The 23,243-nt window shown below is 39.2% G+C and overlaps 1 long non-coding RNA gene across 1 annotated transcript in view; it reads left to right on the top strand.

Annotated features, from left to right (window-relative positions):
* LOC135154758 (uncharacterized) overlaps positions 1–15,703 on the top strand; it is a 32,748-nt gene extending 17,045 nt beyond the window's left edge. The window contains exons 7-8 of the long non-coding RNA XR_010294180.1: positions 13,637–13,776; positions 14,671–15,703. This is a non-coding gene — a long non-coding RNA (uncharacterized LOC135154758). The remainder of the gene's footprint in view (positions 1–13,636; positions 13,777–14,670) is intronic.
* Positions 15,704–23,243: the final 7,540 nt, after the last annotated feature.

The following is a 23,243-nucleotide window of genomic DNA, read 5'->3' as shown; positions in this document are numbered from 1 at the left end:
CAGGAAAATAGATAAAACGTTCAAAAGACACATTCATAGGTAGAAATAATGAAAGTCGATAACGCAACCATCAACACTAACACTGACAAGTATAAAACTGCAATTTAAAACAATTCAACAAACAAGAAGCTAAGAATAATGAAACAATTGGTGCACATTCCAGATAAAAGCGTGATTTTATAACGTATTACAGTAAGTTTAATAACTTTAAAGCAAAGATAATACACACAAGAACACCATGAAATTTTACCATTAAGGGTGAAAGTAATTAAACGTTAAAGAAGGAAATTAAGTACTAAATTGTAAACGATATGACATAATCAAATACAGTGTTTTACATACAAATTGACAATCATGATAGTGTTAAGCATATACAATTTGTTTATAGTATGGAACACTTATTTAAAAAAAATACAGGTCTTGTCAATTTGAAGATGAAAGGTTTATCTTAATTTCCCTGAACAACTACTGTCATGAATGGGTAAACAAAGAAACTATATTATTAAAAAAAATATACAAACCCCAAACATACAACAACAAGCTAGACAGATTCAACTGTGTCCTCTGCATCTGTGACGTTTGACCAACATTGTCCTGATTTTGAATTGTATATACAATGGTTCAATGCATATAATAGGTAATATAATATGATACGAGGTCAACATATAGATTTTCATAAGTTGATATCTGTGATTATTGATCTTTGAACTAATGTACTCCGATCTCTTATCAGGACATTTAGGTGATGCATACCATCTTAACCATTTAAGTTTACGTTACAAGTTATTCTTGACGCTTGAAATTTACCCTACATAAGAGTAGTTCGAGTTCTAATCTTCCAATGGCGATTGTCACGAAGTTCAAGAAATATGATAACGAAATCAGAATCTCAAATTACATGTATAGGCTACATTAGCTGACCTGGGCATCTTGACGTTAGACCTGTGTACTTAAAATACATTCAGATATTCTTCTTGTTGCGAATATATAATTTCACAAAATATCACTTAAACATTTTTTTCTAAAACTTGATATAATAACAAATAAGCATAATACAAGGAATTTCACAAACGGACACTGCGTCCCTGAAGTCTGACCATGTACTCTATATATTTCATCAGCTTGTCTTTCTATGGTGATACAATCTTTCCTAAAGTTTGAAGTTTATGTATCCACTGGTTCTGAAGAAATAGCGATAACGAGCAAACTGAACAGACAGGAAAAACATGATTTATGAAAGATATGTTTATGAACATAATGGAAACAGTTGGATTATCACAAAATGTTGTCAATCATAATCATTTGCAGTAACAGAAATGGAGGCATCAACTGAAAATAAATATGGCTTGTACAATATGGATCCTTTATCGGTGGTCTCTTCATAATCATGTAACCTGACCAAACAAAATCGAATTACTACAAGGAAGCGTAAATAATAAGAATTATAAACCCATGAATTTACATCTGTTGAACCATGGATACTAAAACGGTGTTTACAGTGCAGACATGCGTACATGTACATGTATGAGGTACATGAATGATTTACATCAATAACTGGGATATACTCATTTGATTTGCTAGTTCATTACGATTAACTTGCACGCCGAATAAAAGTACACAATTTTTCCTGCGCGCGCGCAGCATCTCCCTACGCACGCACTATCCCAAGATCATCACGCAAAAAGGCGTCCATTTCCTCTTTTACTTTCGCCTGCCGCCGTGAGCAGACGTTAGCTAAGTACACTCCCACTTTTCTATAAAAAGTGTCCGTTGTTTACATATTTATCTATGTATTTACAGCCTATTTCAATCCTTGCCTTTCGGCTATAGATTGATGTCATTTATATCATAGTGCATGGAGCATTCGTGTTATTATTCACGTTTTTCTTTAAATAAACTTGTGAGTTCCGAACGTCAGTTTCGTTTTCTCACAGACGGGTTGCTTCCGCTTCCCTTACCCGTAGCTCCGCGCACTATTCCTGCGTGCCGCAGGCATTGATACGACGCCAAATCGTTTTAATTCTTTATTATTCTTGACTTGCACCTTTGCCTCGTCTTGAATTGAATTGATTTTATTTCCTCCCCACAGCTTAGGCTATGGGACAGATAGGAGCGTCGCCCTTGTTTGTTCTCAAACTTGTTTTCAACTTGTTCCTTTGTGAGTTGGTTGATTGTCTCAATCAATCTTTTGTTTTTGTTTGATTAATTGATTGATTGATTAATTAATGAATTAATTAATTGTTAATTAACCAATTGGTTAATTGTTTAATTATTAATTAATTTTAATAATTATTTTTGTATTGAAATTTTTTCTTTTAGACTTATTGTCTTAAAAAATTTTTTCTCTTAAAATTTTTTGGGAAGCCCCCCTGTTTTCTATTAGCGTCCTTTAAAAAAGTTTTCGCTAATGAGTTTTCGGCTTTCCAGTTTAAGGGAAGTAAGTTTTTACTTCTTCCTTTCAGATCAGCTCCTTTACTTTTTCTTTTGACCCTTGTCAAAAAAAAAAAAAAAAAAAAAAAAAACATGTGTTTTTTTTTCTTAGCTGATCCTGCTCTTCGTCCTTGGACTTAGACGTTTCTGTTTTTAATTAATTAACGTCATGTTTACGTGTAATTGATTAAAAAAAAAAAAAAAAAAAAAAAAAAAAAACTTAGTTTTTTTTTCTCACTTCAGCTTCTTAACTTTGTTTGATCTCATGTTTAAGAAGTCGATCCTGTTCTTCCGAAGTTATTAATTTTATTATTAATATTTCTGATAAGGATCTTGCTTGTCACCTTTCTTGTCCACCCACCCCTCCGCCCCCTCTCTGTTTTCGACCCTCCTTTTGTTCTTTCAGCTAAGAACTTACCAGGTAGATGAGCTCTTTTGACTCATCTCCTGATGACTCCAAACCTGCCGCTGTGAGAGAACCAGACATGGTATTATTGTTCCCGTGATCAGCGGCGGTGAGTATGAGGGCAAGAGAGTGAGACCCTTTGCGATGGGCTCTATAAAGGGTGGAACCGTGGAGTTACGTCCACGTGCCTTGGAAAAAGGAGGGTGGAACCGTGGAGTTGCGTCCACGTGCCCAAGAGGGTGGAACCGTGGAACCGCGCCCACGTACCCGAGCGTTTTAGGGTGGAACCGTGGCGCAGCGGCCACGTGCCTGAAAGGTGATAGCCAAGGCTCCCTCGACGGGACCTGAACCTATTTTGGGGAGTGTGGTACTAGTATAGAAAACTTCACTCCTCCAGGGCTGCTTTACCCACCGGCTATCGGGTCCATCAAGTCCGGGTTAAGAGCATGGGACTCTTTTCCCGGCACAGACTAGGCTCGATGCTTTGTCAGTCTCCTTCAGGGAGCATTAGCAAAGGGCTACCAGCCCCTAGTCGCTAGAGACACGTGAGCTCGACTCCGTCATTCTCACGATTATCTGATCAGGGTGGAACTGTGGAATCGCGTCCACGTGCCCTTAAAGGTGGAACCGTGGAATTAGCGTTCATGTGCCTAAACGGCTTGATCAGATTTGGGTGATTTTTCTCATGCGAGATATCACGTCCCCCCTGTCTCTTGTGCCCTATTCTGCCCCCCAGCGGGGGCCGCATAGAAGAGGAAGAAGAAGAAATTCTAGGTTGCTAACCCCGCTTCGCGGGCAGACCCTTTCTTTCTAATTCTTGTGCCGATGGTCAGGCGTCGTAACTTCATGTTACAACAGAACGCCCTCGAGCATCACGGATTTTTATCCTCATGCTCTCTGTCAGCTAAAACCGCCGTGTCAAACACCAGGCAGGTCAAGCAGACATTCGCCATCTCACACCTCGGAGAGTCACCGGCAATTTCATGATTCGCCGGCGCACGCACCTGCAAGGGAAATTCCCGCTAATACACAGGTGTTATCGACATACGGGCATCGCCCCCCATTATGTCACCAGACTCCCGATAATTGTTGGTCACGCGTCGCAACTCTCATGTTGCTTCACACGCCCACGAGCAGTGCGGGTAAATTCCCCCACGCTTCATGTCAGCTTCAGCCGCCGTGTCAAGCACCGGGCAGGCCAAGCAGACATTCGCCATCTCATACCTCGGAGAGTCACCGGCAATTTCATGATTCGCCGGCTCACGCACCTGCAAGGGAAATTCCCGCTAATACACAGGTGTTATCGACATACGGGCATCGTCCCCATTATGTCACCAGACTCCCGCTTCATGTCAGCTTTAGCCGCCGTGCTAAGCACCGTGCGGTTCAAGCAGTCACCTGCCCTCTCACGCCGGGCTTTTATTGAAACGCTGTTCACCTACACGGTGACCCCGTTCCATGCAGGTGCTTCCAACATACGGGTTTCAAGCCAACATGTCGGCAAGCTCTCGATGACCGACGGCTGGACGTTGCATCCTTACAGGTTGCATCAACACGTCCCGAGCATTACGGGTTCTTACCCTCGTGTTCTCCGTCATTACAGACCGCCGCTACGCGACGGCTGGGCTTATCAACAGCCTCGCACCAGCCACCGGCCCTTTTCTTTGAAATTGCCGGCCCCTTTTCACCCGCACGGGTGTTTTCATGATATGCACAGGTGCTGCTGACGTATGGGTCTCACCCAGCAAGTCGGCAAGCCCCCGTATGTCGCTGGTTGGTCGCTGCAGCCGCTTGACTGTTTTCTGTCGGTCTTACTGCCGGTGACGGGCATTGAGCGGATTGAGTTCCTCCCGCCAGCCCGCACTCCGGGGAGCCGTCGGCGAGTTCACCTGCATGGGTATCCCCCATTAATATGCAGGTACTCCCGAATTCGCCCTCTACGTCAAGCCTCACAGTTTTGACCGGGCATCGCTTTCGGCAACGGCTCTTTCAGCGGTAACTCTCTCCATTCTACCCCCTAGGCGGGCCTGTAGATTGGAGGTAAGATTTTCTAACATACCGCATGCCTTCCTTCTCTCATGAGAATGTTTGGCTGTTTTTGAGAGGGCAACCTATCACGCCCGCGGACCGTCCGCCCAGGCGACGGGACCGTCAGCTTTTGGCCTGAACCTCACTTTCTATACGAAAGTAAGGGTGCCCTGTCTTTACTTTTAACTCCTTCTCTTCCTTGCAAGGTTAGAGTCAGGGCTAGTACAGACACCCGTCCTCCAGCGATCGCCGCTGTAGTGAGGGCGACTCCGATATTAGCACCATCACCGCTCAGCGGTATGTCTCACTATCTCGTAGCTCTGCCGAGCTTATGAGCATAAATATCGGATCTGAATGTCACGGCGATTAATAGTTCTCCTATACTTAATAATCGCTATGCCTTCACCACCCGGTGCATTATGGTTATTTTGTAACCTATTTGTCTCGTATTCGGGCGACTCGTGCGAGCCCTGCCCGAGCTGCCATCATCGGTCGTCCCCCCGGACCCCGCCGGCAGCACCCGCACCGAACGCCCGGAGGGAATCGGCTATTTATACGCCAGATACCCCTCCTGTTGACATTCACAACTTGTTCCCCGAGTCTTTCCCGGTCGGGTAAGCATCATCTCGGTGGAAAGAAACAGCCATATATCTCTTTAGATTGTCGGCTGTGTGCGTGCGTTCAGGCTTGTTTCAAGCCCCAGGTTTTTTCTGTCGGCATTTCTATGCCTACTTCCTGGACGCACCCACCGTGCCGGGTCGGCGAGTTCACACCAAACTGTCCGCCACCAGGCCATCGGTCGAGCTCGAACAGTCTATCCGATAGACTGCCCTCTATGTGGGTCAAGCTTGCGGGCGTCTCCGCCGCTTCCTCGTGTGGAGTGGGCTACGGTCGATGCATTTACCGTGCCCGTGTGTCGAGTTGTCTTCTTTTTAGAAGCTTTTTCAATCGGCACACTTGAGATGCCTCGCAGGCTGCTTTCATCCTCCTTCCATGCTATGTATGTGACCGAGGATGATGTAATCGTGGTGGATATACATTTATGTATAAAATGTATACTGTGTGTATGCATACTTATGCCTGTCTAACCACGATCACCACGACCCGCTTTCTCTCGGGCCGACTGTGGATGAGTCTCTCCATGAAAGTGATTTACTTCACTGGAGTTCTTCTTTTTAGAAGCATAGATTCTCATCCCCCGCTGCTTAGGGCGTCATTTTCGCCGCCCCCCGCAGTTTCTCGGAACTCCTTATCTTACCGATATCGGACTGTTCCATGCTGTTGCAACCGGCGCCGGCGGTGCTTGCCCTTGCGATCACCAGAGAAACCAGGCCTTGTGGCTGTTTTCGTAAACAACTGGTTCTCATCGCAGACGAGGGAAATATTGGTGATTATTTTCCTCAAGTCGCCTTTCTCCTCCGCTTGTTTCGTCAAGCGAGGACTTAGACACTCCTAGCCAGTTTCCGTCCCTAACCTTGATAGGACAGGGCCGTTGTTACCTCACTCGATTCCGTCGGGAACGTAACTGTTGAGGTATCATGTCTGGCGTTGTCTGTTGGTTCAGAACATCTTGACCGACATCTCTTGATCATCGTTTACACGTAAGATCATGACAGAGACATTGTTCGCCAGCTCATCTCTGGCGTACGCTTGCTGCGACTAGGGATTACTCCGCTCAGCGGACATCCATCGTAGCCTAGTCTTACGGACCCTCTCGGCGATGGTGGCTTCAGCCAAACCACCGCCCACCTCTCCCGCCGCGGGCACTGCACCCTCGGGCGGGTGTTTTATTTAGTACGGGACAAAAGGGATCCGCTGTCTATCACACTTATTATGTCGTGATGCGTGCCGCGTTTTTCTCCGACACGCCCGTTTGAGCTGCTTTGACCAGACTGTTCTATTCTACATAGACAGCAGGTCCGTGGCATTTTCTGTTAACAGAATGGCACTCAGTCGCCTTTCTCGACACATTGACTGCCTTACGAGTGGTTTACTTCAACCTTACTCTCTGTCGTTCCATGTCCTTTTCGGACCGCTGGAAACGTCCTGCCACAGCTCTCTATCAGAATTCTGCAGATGTTCTGCCCTCACGCATTTGAGACAGATATCGAATTCTGGGCGCCTTCTCCCACGCGGGGGCTTCTGAGTTATCTCGCATTCCTTACGTTTGCATGGTTGCGGCTTGGCTTAAATTATTAAGCCGGTGACTTGACCGTGGCTTTTATTAGCCCCGCTGTCGCCTTCTCAGATTGATTGATGGATCACTTACTGAACCGTACAAGTTTCAGTCTTCCGATCACGATTCTTGTCGAAATTTTCAACAAAATCGGATCGTTTTTTGATCATCGGCAATTATCATCCCTCCGGTTACGGATGATTAATACCTTCAATCCGAATCTTACAACCTCTTAAGTTTTTCTCAAACGTTGAGCTTGTATGGCTTAGTCCGTCATGGCACCTGTCGGTCGTTCTTGACGCTTGACTAACTCCCTCTTGGGTCGGTTTTCAGGGTATCTTTTGTCTGTCTATCAGTCGAGATCCCTCCTGTATCTGTTTATATATAACCATTTACAGTACAAAGCTTTGCATACTTATGCATTGCTCCCGGACCGTTGCCGGGATAGGCTTAGATTAGGTGTTACTTCTAACCCTCGTCTTTGTTTGCCATTCTTCAGACAATTCCCAACTCTGTGCAGTTGGTTGTTTTGTCGCGCGAGCCGTTTGCGGCAGCTTCTCGAGACATCTTCTCACGCTGGATTGTTGAAACGATCAAGTCAGTTGGTGATGATGTTCTCCTTCTGACACTAGGCCGAGGGCCCATGATATTATAGTATCATTCTTCTTGGGCTCTTTTTATGGAATCGTCGTATACGACATCTTGAGGACCGCCTTTTTGGCACTCTTCTAATTCCTTGTCCTTAAGGACCTTTCTTCACATGAGGCCTTATTTTCCTCCTCTGTCCTTAAGGCAGCGGCCTTTCGTGTCTTCATCTCCCTATTTTTGTACGCACTTTCTTAGTCTAGACATGCCTCCCTTCACGTTGAATCCGTGTTGGTCTAGCAAATCAAATGAGTATATCCCAGTTATTGATGTAAATTATGAAAATACTTACGATGATTTTCTTATTTACGAGATAACTGGATATACTCATTTGAACCCTCCCACCGACCCCTCGCCTTACGTGGCAACATGTCTTGCGTTCAGGCTCATGAGAGGAAATGGACGCCTTTTTGCGTGATGATCTTGGGATAGTGCGTGCGTAGGGAGATGCTGCGCGCGCGCAGGAAAAATTGTGTACTTTTATTCGGCGTGCAAGTTAATCGTAATGAACTAGCAAATCAAATGAGTATATCCAGTTATCTCGTAAATAAGAAAATCATCGTAAGTATTTTCATAATAAGCGGGTAATCTAAGTTATTATAACTTAAGGATAACAATGTTTTTAAACAACCTGTTATTGAATAATGAACCACAATTTTCTAATCCAGTTTCCATAGATCATAGTTGTTGATGAGTCGCACAAACATATTGTCCGAGATAACAACTAATGCATGCAAACTGGATTCCAAATACTGTAGATCAGCCTGTAACAGCATGAACAGGCTGTTTGAATCCTTATGTACCCAATATTCAGAAGTCTTGTTTATCTTTCAAAACTGCCATAAAATGGAGTTTTGTATCTGTCACCTTCATTTTCAAGTTACTCGGTTGCTATATCCCTGATCCCAGAAAAGTAATGGGTTCGTATTTATTTTTCTACACGATACATCGCGAAAATAGAAGACATTAAAATTTGTTACCTATTTTTGATACGCACTGTACAGCAGGAGCGTAGGTTACAAGAATAATAACAAGGAAGAACAGCAGACATGACAAATTCCCTGCCAACCATATACATTAGGCCTACAACATTGTGAATAGAAACTACTTTGACACTACATCGAATTGATTTAGTGAAGGACAAGTTGAGTATCACTATTCAGAAAGTTATAAATTATTTTGATCGTTACAGAAAAATGTAATTAGAGATAGATAAGTTTCCCGCATATATAGTTAAAAGAAAGCCGTGCAAGAAATAGTTGTGCTTAATGACATTATGATATGAATGATATACCAATCCTAAGGCAACATAAACATGATCAATATGTAAATCAATTGAGGTTATGGGCCACGCCCCTTAAGAAATCTAAAATTTCTCTTTGGTCATAGTTTGTCACCAGCCTGACGAGTCTCCTGGTAACATCTTGATAGACCCTCCTACGTGGTGGTGGTGGCATCCCCGCCTGTATTTGGCCGATCTGGACTTCGTTGACTGCCTGTTCTTGTTTCCACGCGGTCAGAAACCTCCAAAATGAAGGGTGGTGGGCACCGACACCCATCTGGAAACGTCAGTGCCAACCCTCGACATGGTTGTTTGTCCTTAAATTTCCATCTTGAGTTGCCTGGTGCATGTTCCACATAAATGTAGAAAACCTCGCTTTCATTTTTTGGCTCCGCCAATAGGGGGGACCGGGCCCCTTGAGCCCCCCTTGAACCGCCTATGTGTCACGGTCACCTTGACTTATCATATTTGAAACCTGCATACCACATCATGCACACACGATAAGATAAATGATTATAGCTCTAGAACTACTCTGGTAATACTTCAAATACTCCAACCTTCACATTTTCAGCGGAAGATCTCCTGTCCAAAAATCTCACGCTCTATGCCTTGTGTTTTTTTCTCACACCATGGCTGTATTCTCCTCTTTCCCCAACCCAACTACCTCTTTGACAAAATTCAATCTACCTCCCTGTTCATAAGTATTGCAACATATCTATTGAAATCAAGGGCAGGGGCCGCGGAACGGTTTTCAAAGTGGGGGCTGAGTCAAAAGTGTGGGGGGGCCGGGGGCTGACCATGCAAAAAATCACAATCCTATGGTCATTTTTATGTTTTTGTACACGGTTATGGAAAAAAAGTGGGGGGCTGAAGCACCACCACCCCCCCAGCCCCCCGCTTCCGCGGCCCCTGAAGGGCGTAGACAGGTCGTGACAAGTGGGAAGGGGTTGAGTCTCCAGCAAGTATGTTTATATTTTTCTCCACACAACAGGATGTGTAATTCAAATAATGAAAAAGTTTGATGTGCGACCTGAAATTATGTTTGTAAATTGATTTCTAAACTGGATATATTAAGATCCATTAAATCCTCTTGAATAAGATTCCTTAAACAGGCAATGGGATATCATGGATTAAATTTCCCTCAAATTTCTTTCTTAGCTAACACCCTTTCAAATATGCTCCACGCCCCTAAAATAAACAATATTAATTTGTGATAGATTACTGCTGGGCTAAATAAGTCCATGGCAATACTTAACTTAACCCGTGCCTTGCACTGGTGCTTATTTCTTCTTAGCTCGCACTCGAAGCCTTCAAATCCATCAGCAAGGTTCTTTTGTTTTACATATAGAAATCCATCCAAGAGGAGCTTCCTCCGAACCCTTTCCGTCTGTACCCACTCCATCCTTGCAAATAGTGACGGACTCATGTACCAAATCAATGGCGGGTCATATGGTTTGCATAGAAAAGTCTCCCAATTCCCTTTTAATTTTGCCATTGATTAAGTAGAGCATTCTCATAAAAGAAATCAACACTACAGATATTTCGCGCGCGCCAGATAATTATGATAATACCTCTGTTCAAACACAAAACAGTTATACCAAAACCTAATAATAAGGCAAACTGTTATGTAGGATTTGCGCCGTGTCGATTATTGTTACAAACGAAGTTCAAACCCCAGTAGGATGTTATAAGCTGGAATATTCTTTATTCAGCATTTAAAAAACAACAACAACAAATCCATTGTATCACTTTATACCTTCTTAATATAGTTTTACATTTTCATTCAAATCTCTTGTTCTTTCCCCCTCTATTTTAGCACGCCTGAACGCACGGGAAGTAGCGGTTATTCAGCTGCGCGACATTTACATTGGAATGTAAAAGCTTCAATCACATCTTTTGGCGGCCTACATGGCGAGCCAAGAAAAAAATTGTGCTGGTCATACGAAGATTGCCAAAATGAATGATCTTATGCTACGGTGACATAACAATTATGATCGTACGAGCGATGCGTTTGTACGAGTTCTGGGTTTCGTAAAGATTTGCAGATGAAGCTGACTTTTTACGGCTTCTTACAGCGGTGATCGTTTGATTCTAAGATACTCGAGAATATAATAATTATCCTTGGGGGGGTAATTGTCCGGGGGGTAATTGTCCTCGGAGGTAATTGTCCTCGGGGGTAGTTGTCCTCGGGGGTAGTTGTCCTCAGGGGGTAGTTGTCCGGGAGGTAATTGTCCTAGAACCGCTCTTTTCACCTACCTCCCCAAGTCCTCGCTTATAGTCTCTTTATCTTTACCTAAACTCTTCCAGTAATCTGTCTTCATTTTAGGTGTGATGGAATGTAGTATTAGTTTGACATTCAATTCTATTAGCAATTCTTAGTTATCATCTGATAATGAAGGTATTACTACATCCATGAATATTATGATTCATCAAGTTATCTTCAAGTATTAGTCAGAACTTTGTGAATCATTATTCTGGAAATGGTGAAAATTATAAAATAGAAACTTTCCATTCTCTGTGGTCACGAGGTTTCACCAACTGCTGTTGGCTTTTTAAGCCGAATGAACACAAGGCACAACTTATTTGTATTATATTATAGTTTAAAAATTTCTCATGTATTTCTCGTGTATAACACTTTCAATGTTAAATGTTAGGTTGAAAACATAGTTAATTCCCAATTACAACTGATTTCTTATCTGTGTCAACAGTGACAATGTCTTGCTGTTTTGCACTTGTAAATACATTGTACATCAAGGTGCAGTTCACCCCATTTAATGTATGACATGCGATATCCTCATAGATCTGTATCCTTGATCTGCTTCAGTGTCTGTACAACAAAGTTAATGCTGCTATCTGGTCTGTACATAGCTAGTTCTTGAAAAAGAGAAGTGGTACAGATATGTAAATTGTTTCTTTGAAACATTTTTTGAAATGCCATATGTCTATTGGGATTGCTGGATATATATCCCTGACAGTATTGGAGAGACCTGACCTATAATATAATATTTGATTTGGAATTTCTTCCTTTCTAAAATCTGGATAATAAAATTCAAGAATTCTAGTTGTTCCTGCTCTTTATTATTAACTGGAAAGTTAACATTTGTGGGTATTACTCACTGATTTTTTAAACTGCCCTATTATGAAGCTACCTGACTTCAGTATTGAGGATTGTATGTTTTTGTGTGATACCAACCCCTTTATCAGTTAACATCCTGAAGTAATTTGCGTCAACCAATTTTTGGTAAATAAAATTAATTAATGTTGCAGAATAAGATTCTTTTCTATTTTCTCTTCCTACTGCGCCTGGATACCGCTCTTGTTGTGTTGCTGCCATTCCAGAATCAATACCACTATTTTCTATTACTACTATGACTTCTCAGACTGAAACCTCGTCACTCCTTACATATATCTTCCTTGTAATATAGCTGGATGCCTGTCACATGCTTTTGTATATTATTCTCCACCCAGCTCCATCCTAAACCTGGTGGATCCCAGGGTGTCTTGTAGGGATGGGGGCTCACTACAACACTATTCGGTGTTTCACAGGTTTCCATTAGTCTCTCTAGGTTCTTGCGTGAAACCCATTTGCCTGCGACAAAGAATTTTGCTGGCTCAACTTTCGAGAAATAAACAAGTTTTCAGGTCGTTCTTGCCACTTATAATGTGGGAGCTTGTGCTTTCATTCCTCTTATTCTTTAGGGTAAATCTTGTGTAATGTACATACTGATCCCCTGAAGCACTTTGGCATTGGCTTCTATTGTTACCTTTTCGGCAAATCTGAGAAACTTTGCCGTAGTAGGACATGGTGTGTGGATAGTGTGGAAATGATGAACTTGTGAGAAACTGTATTAGAAATTTGTTCAAAATTTCCTTTGTGTTTTCTTCCTTTTGTCCACTTTCTGGCATCCCCAGGAAAACAATGTTTTCTTGCGCTATGTATGAGGAAAGTCAGTAAAAATGGGGCTTTCATTCTTTCCTTCCTTCAACTCACTTTCTTCTTGTAGATCACTGCCAATTCTTGTATTTCTTTCACTTGAAAAGTTACAAATGAAATCGGCTCTTAAAACTGCTAACAACTGTTCATCGATTTTTCAAAGAAATAAACTAAATATGTCTTCATACAGATGGTATGCCAAAATTGGTCTGGACTGGATTGAGTAGATAATTAACCGTGATACCATACATGTATATAAAACAGGGAGAGGGTACAAAGCACATCCTTACTCGTTGATAGTCATCGGAATATAGTTTGTGGTGATTATGATGATGATGATATTGATGGTGATTATGGTGATAAAGAATATATTGGTAATGATGATGATGGCAATGTTGAATATGATGTTGACACTGACAATCATGATGATGATGATGATGATGATGGTGGTGGTGATGATAATTATGTTTATGATGATGGTGATAGTTGATAGTTGTTGATGATGATGATATTTAAATTGATTACTTTCTGCAATCAATCATTCAAAATCAACTATATGATCAATCATAAAGCTTGGTGGTCCAAGTTCCATTTCTAAGAAGCATTCTTGATATGATATTTGATTAGTGACTACCGTAAATATTGCAACAAGTAAAAAAAAAACATTTATGATATCACTTGGCGTATTCATTATCTCACTGAATACCCTTTATTTTTTGTCCTTTTGCTATATAGCAGAACAAGGTAGAGAATGCTAGAAGAGGGATGAATGGATTCTGACCAATAACGTCATCTTGCCAAACATAAAGGGCCTATTGACCTTGCAATGGATCAGGCTAAGGAGAAGGCTGTGAAAGATATGGATGAATCAGAAGGTAAGTCAAGAGCATGCATCTTATTCAATCCGGTGACTATTGCACAACCTGCTATACAACCAGCAGGCTTGATTTCCCAGCAATAATCACAATTCTTTGATCAACAGGTACAACAAGCTGTGGATATGGGAATTTCAGTGTAAAGTAAGAACCATCCCTCTTGTGTGGGTATTTTGGCAGATAACTCAACCGGTTTGCCCAAGAATAATACTAGACAAACTCTGAAATCTATTACATCTAATATGGTAATAGTGAAAAATGAAAAGCAGAAAAGACAACAAACTCTATCCAGATTCAACTCCAATTATTACCCCAACCCAATTAGTTACTACAAATGTTCAATTAATGTGCGCACATACAGTGCATGCAGAGGAAATGGTTTTGCCAAGGCTGTGACGTTTGACCCGTCCAATTAAATAGGAATAATTTGCCAATTTAAACAAAAATCCAACATTGAAGGTAACCTATGAGAAAATTGTACATTATTTTTTCAAGATTTTTTTGTTTCTAAGTTGTAGAGAAAAATGTAATGAATATACTAAAAAGAAGATATAATTTATCTTTAATATATTACTTTATGTGCCTTAACAACTGCTTTAAATTGCAAATTTCATGACCATTGAGCTGTAAAAGTAATATGTGAATAAATTGGTTGTTTTTTTCTCTCTCTCTCTCTCTCTCTTCTGACTTTAAAACTTCTTTTACCTGAAGAAGATTCATCCATTTTCTTGATATATGTACATACAATGGTGCAAACCCATCAAATAAAAGATTTGGAAAATGATGATTTAAATGTTTCATTTGTTTCCTTTGTCCATGTATCACACTAAGATTATTGGTGGTTTTGAAAAAGCATTGTATTGAAACAATATTTTATCCTGTCACTTTACATAGATCTGCAGTCATGTCACTCATGGATACACCCCCTTTCTGATGTTAATCATCTTCCAAGCATGAATGAGAGAGATAGTCTACCAGGAAAGGACATGACACAATCATCCTCTATATGGAATGTCGGGTTTGTTTGTGTACTGTAATTGCAGTGACCAATCAAGATCATTGTAACATGCACCAGGAAACAATCAGAATAGTTGTTCTATATTTGCATTTCATCACAAACTTTTGTGTTATATAGCCCTGGTATGTAGAGAAGCAAACACCATGTTTTACTTTATATTTTGTAATGGATTTTAATATGATATTTGTATAGCTTCAAGGAGCAGGTCCAAGCTATCATCTCAAATCAATAGTTTGTGCATAAGCTTTGAAATAGTTGACAAATATTGCAGGGTAAAACCTTTAATAGTGTTTTTCTTATGTATTTTATTGGGTTTTTTTTTTAATTTCTCATGTATTGTATTGTTTATTGACTTCTTGAATTTTTTTCAATGGAAATTGTCAGCAACACTCTTTTGATCACAAACAATATGAAATGAATGGAAATTGATCAGAAAAAAAATATCATTAATTTGGGATCGAAACAGAATAGGCATTGGATGTGTATAAGAAATCACATTTTTGAGCAATTTTTTACCTGACTGACATGTACGGAAGTAATTTTGGGTAATTTCAGAACTGCATACCCGGTCATCACAAATTTGGTGTCAACAGTTGCACAAAGCAGAGAAAAAATTCATTAAATATTTCACTTTACTGATTTATTTAGTGTTAAGCTTCATAAAACAGTATGGTATCAAGGCCTATAGTAGCTATTTATGGAGTAATTTTGCTTTTTAACATTATCTTGATATTGTTATTTCTGTGGTTTTTTTTTTTTTTTTTTTATTCTGCAAAAGTGGATCCAAAGGTTTTCCAGAGTTTTCGCCTATTGAGTTTTATCTCTGGTTTTTTACCCTGGATCTACTTGTCGTAGAATTGTTAAAGGGGAATTCAACCTTGGTCATAAAATGGTGTGTAGAGGATCAGGAAAATCAGGAAAAAAAAGAGAATGGTGAAAGATTGGAAGAAATTGGAAAAGCAATACAATAGATATGGTCGTTTTAAGAAGAACATTTTAATTTTAAATTTGAATTTAAATTGCAATTTGGTTTGAAAATGGTTAGTTTGAAGTCTCCATATGTTGGCTCACAACCGGGAGTTAAAACCCCGGCCACGTCAGACCAAAAGACGTTAAAAGAGGGGAGTTGCTGCTACCCTGTTTGGTGTTCAACAGTTCAAGGTATATAGAGCTACATCGATCTGGTGCTGCCCAGTGGCTGCCGGGCCCATGATCAATTGGGCAAAATTAATTTTTGGAGTATTTCTATTTTCAACAATATAATACAGATTTTCATTTTTTTTTATATAACAATTTTTTTAATAACATTTATAAATTCATAACTTTCTTATTGTTTGTCTGATAGTGTTCAAACTTTCACCATCATCTTGCCTTGACTGATATTTCCTTTTCCTGTAAACACACCATTTTAATTTTGGGTTGGATTCTCCTTAAACACAAACATTACCCCCCCCCCCCCCCCCCCGAATTATGGGCATAATATATATATTTTTTTTTTGCCATGAATTTTGTTATATTTTCTGCCCAATTTTTATCAATTTTCAATATTATCTATTTTGATTGCTAGATAGAGATAAAGGATATTCTTTGTGTACAAAATGTCATGTATTGGCATTGTTTAATAGTCTTTATTACCAATTTGTTTATGCCTATATCTGCAACAACCAAAGTATTGAATATTCCGATTCTGATAGATGGCAAAAATTATATTGGTCAAAGTTTCTTTCAGAACCCTGTGTGCGGACGTGGCAGCTGCCTTTTGCATTTTAAACATAATATCCATAATAGATTTGTTGCATGATTGTCATTCAATGTTCCATAATGCTTATTGAATGCTTGTTCAATCTGTAGTGGTTATTAAGTCATATCGTTGGTGATCATTCAAAGTGTCTTATCATTGATGCAACAGTGCAAAACTCATATTTCCTCTTTTTGTGAAGTGGAAGTGTCATGTGAGAAATTCATTCTTTTAAAAGTACATGACAGTAATGCCCAAGATCTCTTCTTAAATCGTGTATATTTGTTTTTACTCAAATTAAGAATTAGGAGGAAATAATGCTGGAGAGCTATATGCTTGTAATTTTGGTCTGAACGGTCTACTATATTTCCTCTGTACTAAGATGCCATAGGGAATACACTTTTGCTTTGCTACAGTACACATTTTTAGGGAAAAGGCACATTTGGTACAAAATTTGTGTGTCCTATACATTGAAATTCTTTTTCATATCTGAGAAACTGAAACAAAATACTACATAGAACTTTTGTCACATATATAGAACGAGTCTTCCACTTTCATTTTTTGCAAAATCTCAAAGACTGACTGATACAATAGTTTGGATGAATACCAACAATATATTCATAATTCAGATCAGCTTGTCTGTGTTCATTGTATTGATATCAGAATTATGAAGTCGATGCTTACACAGTTTCTGACAGATTTTATGGGTGAAATTATGTATTGATATATATATATATATATTACCATGCTTTGGAACTGTTCATTTGGGATTTTTTTTTATTAGATAGTCTTTTTCAAATTTCCTACAGAGCCAGTGATATATGGTGCTGTCAAATACTGCACATTAAGTAGTGTTAGAGAGGTAGTGAGGTACTTTGTATTTTTGTGTCATTTTTAATCCATGAAAAGTCCATTACACTAGAAAAACATAAATTCAGTGGAGGTGTTCACAAATAGTTAAATCTACTAGAAAAATTAAAATCCAGAGAGGTTTTCACAAACAGTTAAATCTGACTAAAAGTTATGCTTAAGTGTTAATGTGCACAAGATGTAATGTGCATTCTCATTGATAAATATGCAGAAGAACATATTCCACAAGCGTGATCCATTTTTTTCCACGCATAACTTGGAATTTAAGAGTGATTTTTTTTTCATGCATACATCTTCGTGAAACACCTCTTTGATTTTTCTCTTTATGTCAATATGTCAGATAGCTTGGACCTGCCCTAGAGTGTTTTGATTGTCTGTACTATGCTTTGTCTATGCTTGCTTTGTATTCATGATTTGATTATTTTTTTGCCTGAAAAGAATGTAAGACCAGCAGCCCAGAAGATTCATCCAAGTTGGAAGACCATAGCAGTTGACCTCATCGATTAATGGGATAGGCCCTTGAACTCACAAACATGGCTTCTGTCTGGTTTGAGCTGGGATCTTCCTGCCAGAATCACACAATTAGTGACGTCACTACCAAGAGATCTATTTTTGGGGTGTGCAGAGAAGGACTCCGGACACTGTTGTGCATGGTATACAGCTTCCTTTAATGTAAGTGCTTTATTTCTGATTTTAATGATATTTTGTGTAGCCAAGAGTATGCAAGACAATGCAATAGGTTTTTCAGTAATTATTATGTGTGGGATAATTTTTTTAGAAATATTGTGCAGTGTTATCGTGCACTTTGGGCTGTTTATCCATGCTTTACCACATTTGCATTTTCTGAATTTGGGCATTTTCTTTTATCTTTAACATGAAATCCTTTTCGTGTAAATCTATCAAAACAATACTTCTAAAGGCAATTTTGATAAATTCAACGGGACTTAATATACAAAATCTCCATTGCTCTTTCTCTTAAAGAAAAATGACTGCAATCTTTTTTCCGTCTCCCCATTCTTAAATCCTTTTCTTGGCTATGTGTCTCATTCTGTTGATCTTTATTGTAGTCTTTCTATTCTTCCTTGTACATCTAGCCATTTCCTTTCTTATTCCCAAATCTTCTTTCTTCTTCATTACTCCACCCTCCTCCCCTCATGTTTCACTTTTCCCTCTCCTTTTACAGTGACAATACTTGCATTATCTGTTGATCCATTGATTGTGTTCTTTCTTTATATACATCCCTGTACTATCTGTTATAGCTGTTCTCTGAATTATTTGTTTCACGTCATTTCAACATGATATTTGCCATGACTGATGTAATAATGTGCTAAGAAGATAAAAAAATGTTAAGGAAATTAAATACAAACTTTGATCTTTTATTAATTGTAGAGCTGTAATAGAGCAGTATGAACAATTTTGTGATAAAGATATTCCCTTTTTCTGTACATGTTAATTTTTTGGACAGGCTAATTTGAGTTAATATTTCAAATTTTATCTGGGTCCTTTCACCATAAGCCTCACGTTTGTGAAAATACACGTACCATCATGAAATCACAGAATGAGTAGAGGTTCAATGGCTCCGTTGGAGAGGTACCGTGATGAAGGTGGCTTCTCAATATCGGTTCATCCACCAAAATGTCTTTTTACTCACTTTCGGATGTAAAGTTTCAACCCATTTTTTATGAGCATTGTGTGCTTCAATGGTTTTTTTCCACAATGAGTAAAATACAATGCTCCTTCAATCAGAGCAATACATATTAGTCTAGAATCTAGTTTTAGAAGTGCAATGTCAGATTTTGATTTCCATCTTTCCCGCAATTGCCGTTTACTCTTCAAGCAATTACACGAGTGCCTTGCTGTTGTAATTTTTTAGTCATCTCTTGTTGATATTTGTAATGGGACTTTAACACGTTGTCTATTTCATCAATGGAGCACGGCTTTGGGACTCAGCATTGATCAAGATCGATCAAAAACCAGTTTGCACTCCAATTTGGCCCAGTGAGGATACTTTTTGAGTCTGCACAAAGAAGAGAAGAGATGAATTTTTGACCTACGGTTAATGAGAGGGCTGCTGACTTTCAGAATTTTGTTTCATTTACATGTGACATCTTTGTGTTTTACGTTCGGAAATCTGGCAAAGTTTTGACGATCCTCATCAGTCATATACTCCACATTGAGTGCTATGCAAGCGCATCCACAAAAGCATAAAAAAGAATCTGTTTTCAGTCCCTTAAAATGGGATGGGTTTTTTTGTTGTTTACTTCATTCGATTTTAGGGTATCAAAAATTAAATCCAGTCCTTGATGTTGGGGTATCAAATTGAATTCCATCTAAATGTTAAAATGCAGATTTGAATATCGCCATGGAAATCTCCTGAAGTTACAGATTTTAATTATCAATATGATATAGTAGGGTCCATTTCTAAACTGGAATGCCATCAGGGTACAATTGCACTTAAGGGATTGCGTGAAAAGAACCATTAGGGGTACAAATTTGACAAAGTGGTATCACATGAAATACTCCATTAGCAGTAAAAAAAAAAAAATATTTTGTGGACACGCTTGGGTAGCACATGGTGTGGTGAGTGTGACCCCCCCCCTCTCCCCTTGGGTGTCCGACCAAGAGGAATGGTGTTCTTTTCATCTTGTGTTTGAGGTCCAGAGCTCTTGAATACATCATTTCAAGTCACATATTTGTTTAAATTCTAGTAAGGGAATTTTTGGAGGCCATTGTCAACATTCCTATTCTTTGTCTAGGAGCCAACACTTTCCTTGGAAAGAATTGAATAGTAGTTCATTCAAAATTTGCTCATGGTACTCCTGCTTACCCTTGTCAGTTATATTGGGAAGAGGACCTATCAATTCCAATCAGTTTAATATTCAGGTTGCTTGTGCCTTCCAAGTATCGGTGATGCTAAACTGCAAGGTGATCGTTTGTTCATTGACCTCCACTGGAAATGATCCAGAATGACAACATCTGCATCTCTTGATCTTGTGCCATCTAGTTATCTTTCATGGGATCTTGCGAGTCTTTCTCTGTCTTTGTAATAAGATACAAAGCATTTGGAGACCTTCCTAGAATCAGTTCCTTCATTTTGTTTGTGGTCCCTCTGATGATGTCTCAGGGAAGTTGAAGTTTCTTAACCAGATCCTTGGGCTTGACATGAGTATACGATGCTGGACTCCTCATCCCCCTTCTGGTCTGTGATTGGGCAGTGATCCAACGGATTGTCAATATTCATTTCTAAACTCTCAGATTTCCATGTTTCATCAATTGTTGCATCGTCAGGGGTTTCTTTTTTCCTCAGGGAGCACTTAAAGTCATATCCTTGTGATGAGAATTGGATATGTTTACTTGGCTGGATTTATGTGAGAGAGGTTGCTATGTTGGGGAGGCATTTAGTTGATCCAGTTGTCTTTCAATTGATGGGTAGATTGCTCCAGCTGTCAATGACCCTGTGGTTAATAAGGTTGTTTCCTACATTCCGCTGGATCGAGGCTTAGAAATTTTATTGGATGTTGCCCGTGAAATTCTTCTGTTACATTTTTCCGACTGTCAGTGTCATTGAACATTTGGCTAAAGAAATGGTTTACACGTCCCATCTGGATGCAGTTTGAGAAATTTCGTTGTGTGCCGTCTCAAGAAATTTGCTTCGTAACAACTCCTTGGCTAAAGAAATCGATTCCTACTTCCAGTTTTTTGTTGGTTGTCGTTTGTGAAATTTGACATTGCACTTCATGACTAGGATACAAGCATTGTATTGTAATGATTGATTGGGTATTACAAATCATTGTGGGAAATAAAGTGCACTTCCTCATGATGAGCCTATGTTGAGGGTCCAACCTATTAGATCTAGATTCACATATCTTGCCAACGCCATCTCTTTTCGCCTTATCTCTCAGAGTTGTGTGGTGGAGTGATGGATACAATACAGGGGCTTCAACTTGGGGATGGGAGGCCTTTTCAACAATAAAAATATGTACAAAAATGGAAAAACGACCATCAGATTGTGATTTTGCATGGTCAGCCCCCCACTTTCAAAACTGTGGCGTAACTGTAGTATAAAATCACAAACATTTGGTTCCTTTATGATGGTGAATGAATGAATGACCTTGACAGGGAAACAAAGAAAACAAAACTCAAAACAAAGTATTCTTTTTCCTATTTGCATCTTTCTAAATATTTGAACAATGCAGTGTTCACAGAGACACAATTGAATCATGTACAGAAAAGGGTATATTTATATGCAAAATTGAAATATTTTTCATTTGCTCATTAAAAAAGAAACCCCCCCCCAAAAAAAAAAAAAATAATAATAATAATAATAAATGAATAAATAAATAAAAAATAAAAAATTTCAATAATGAAATTAAAATGAAAAAGAAATAAATTAAATTTGAAAAAATGAATATAAATTAATGATGCAAATTATAATAACACTTTCCATCTCGATTAGATGCTCAAGACACTTCAGAGCAGAACAAGATAAAAAACAAATAATTTTTTTTAAATGAAAATAAATTAAATTTCAAAAGATAAATAATAGATTTTTAAAAATCATTTAACATGGAATCAAATAGATTATTGAATAATAATTTGAAATGATATGACAATGATAAGAAAATAATACTAAAAACCTTTTAATTTAATTAAATTTTAGAACATTGTAATATCAGTCATGGATAATAAATGTTGAAATGATGTGAAATGATGGATGATTGACAGATATAGGGGCATTTCATGAAGTTATTTTTTTTCAGTGATTATCACAGGCTAATTTGCTCTATAAAGCCAGTCACATGCCAGAATTTAGCCAGTGAAAACCACTGACAAAAATATTCATGAAATGCTCTCTTGGATGGATAGTACAGGGAGATATGGAGAGAGAGCACAATTAGTGGATTAACTGCTAAACTTGTAAAAGGAGGAGAAAAGTGGGAATAGAGGGGAGGGGAATATGGTAGTGAGGAAGGGAGCAGATTAAAGGAAATAAGGTGGTGGCTTTGTTAAAGGATTAGAAGAAAGACTACAAAGGAGATAAACAGACTGATTCATATGGTATGGGAGGAGAGGGGAGTGGGGTAAGACGTGGGGATGGGGTAAGAGAAGGGGATAGGATTGGGAAGATAAGGGGGTGGGGAAGAGAAGGGGGTGATGGAAGAGTAGGGGAAGGAAGTAACCCAAAATACAATTGTTACCCTTAGTAACATTATACAAATCAATGCATTGTCTTGCATAATCTTGGCTACACAAAGTAACATTGAACTTGAAAATAAAGCACCTACATTAAAGATGCGGTATATCATGTGTGACAGTGTCCGGTGTCCCACTCTGTACCCTTTAAAATAGGACTTTTGGTAATGATGTCATATATTGTGTGGTTTTGGCAAGAAGATCCTAGCTCACAAGGATCAGGCTTGAGGTCATTTTGTGAGGGTTAGGGTTTGTTCCATTTAATCAAGGGGTCAGTTGCTATGGTGATACAACTTGGATGAATCTTCTGGGCTGCTGGTCATTTTTTTTTGTATATTTTTCTTTGAGAAAATAGCTAATAAATCACTTGGAAAATGAAAAATTCTTGCCTTATTGTCATGCTTGTTTGTACACATAGTGTGCCTGTATACTGTGAAACATCATAGCCCATGTAGAAACAAACTTGCCCCCCCCCCCTTTCTTTAAATCTTTTGTGATGTCCCCTACCCCCCCCCCTCCTTTTTTTCTGCAAGCCAAAACTGACATTCCTGAAATCTGCTCATATTTGTCACCAGGGGCGGATCCAGCCCCCCCCCTTTATATTTTGAGAATCGCCCATTTAACATCAGCCTACATTTATATAGCAAT

This window comes from Lytechinus pictus, chromosome 7 (genome assembly GCF_037042905.1).
Source record: "Lytechinus pictus isolate F3 Inbred chromosome 7, Lp3.0, whole genome shotgun sequence".
NCBI lineage: Eukaryota > Metazoa > Echinodermata > Echinoidea > Temnopleuroida > Toxopneustidae > Lytechinus > Lytechinus pictus.
The sequence above is the reverse complement of the archived record's forward strand: the minus strand, read 5'-3'. Positions and strand labels throughout refer to the sequence as shown.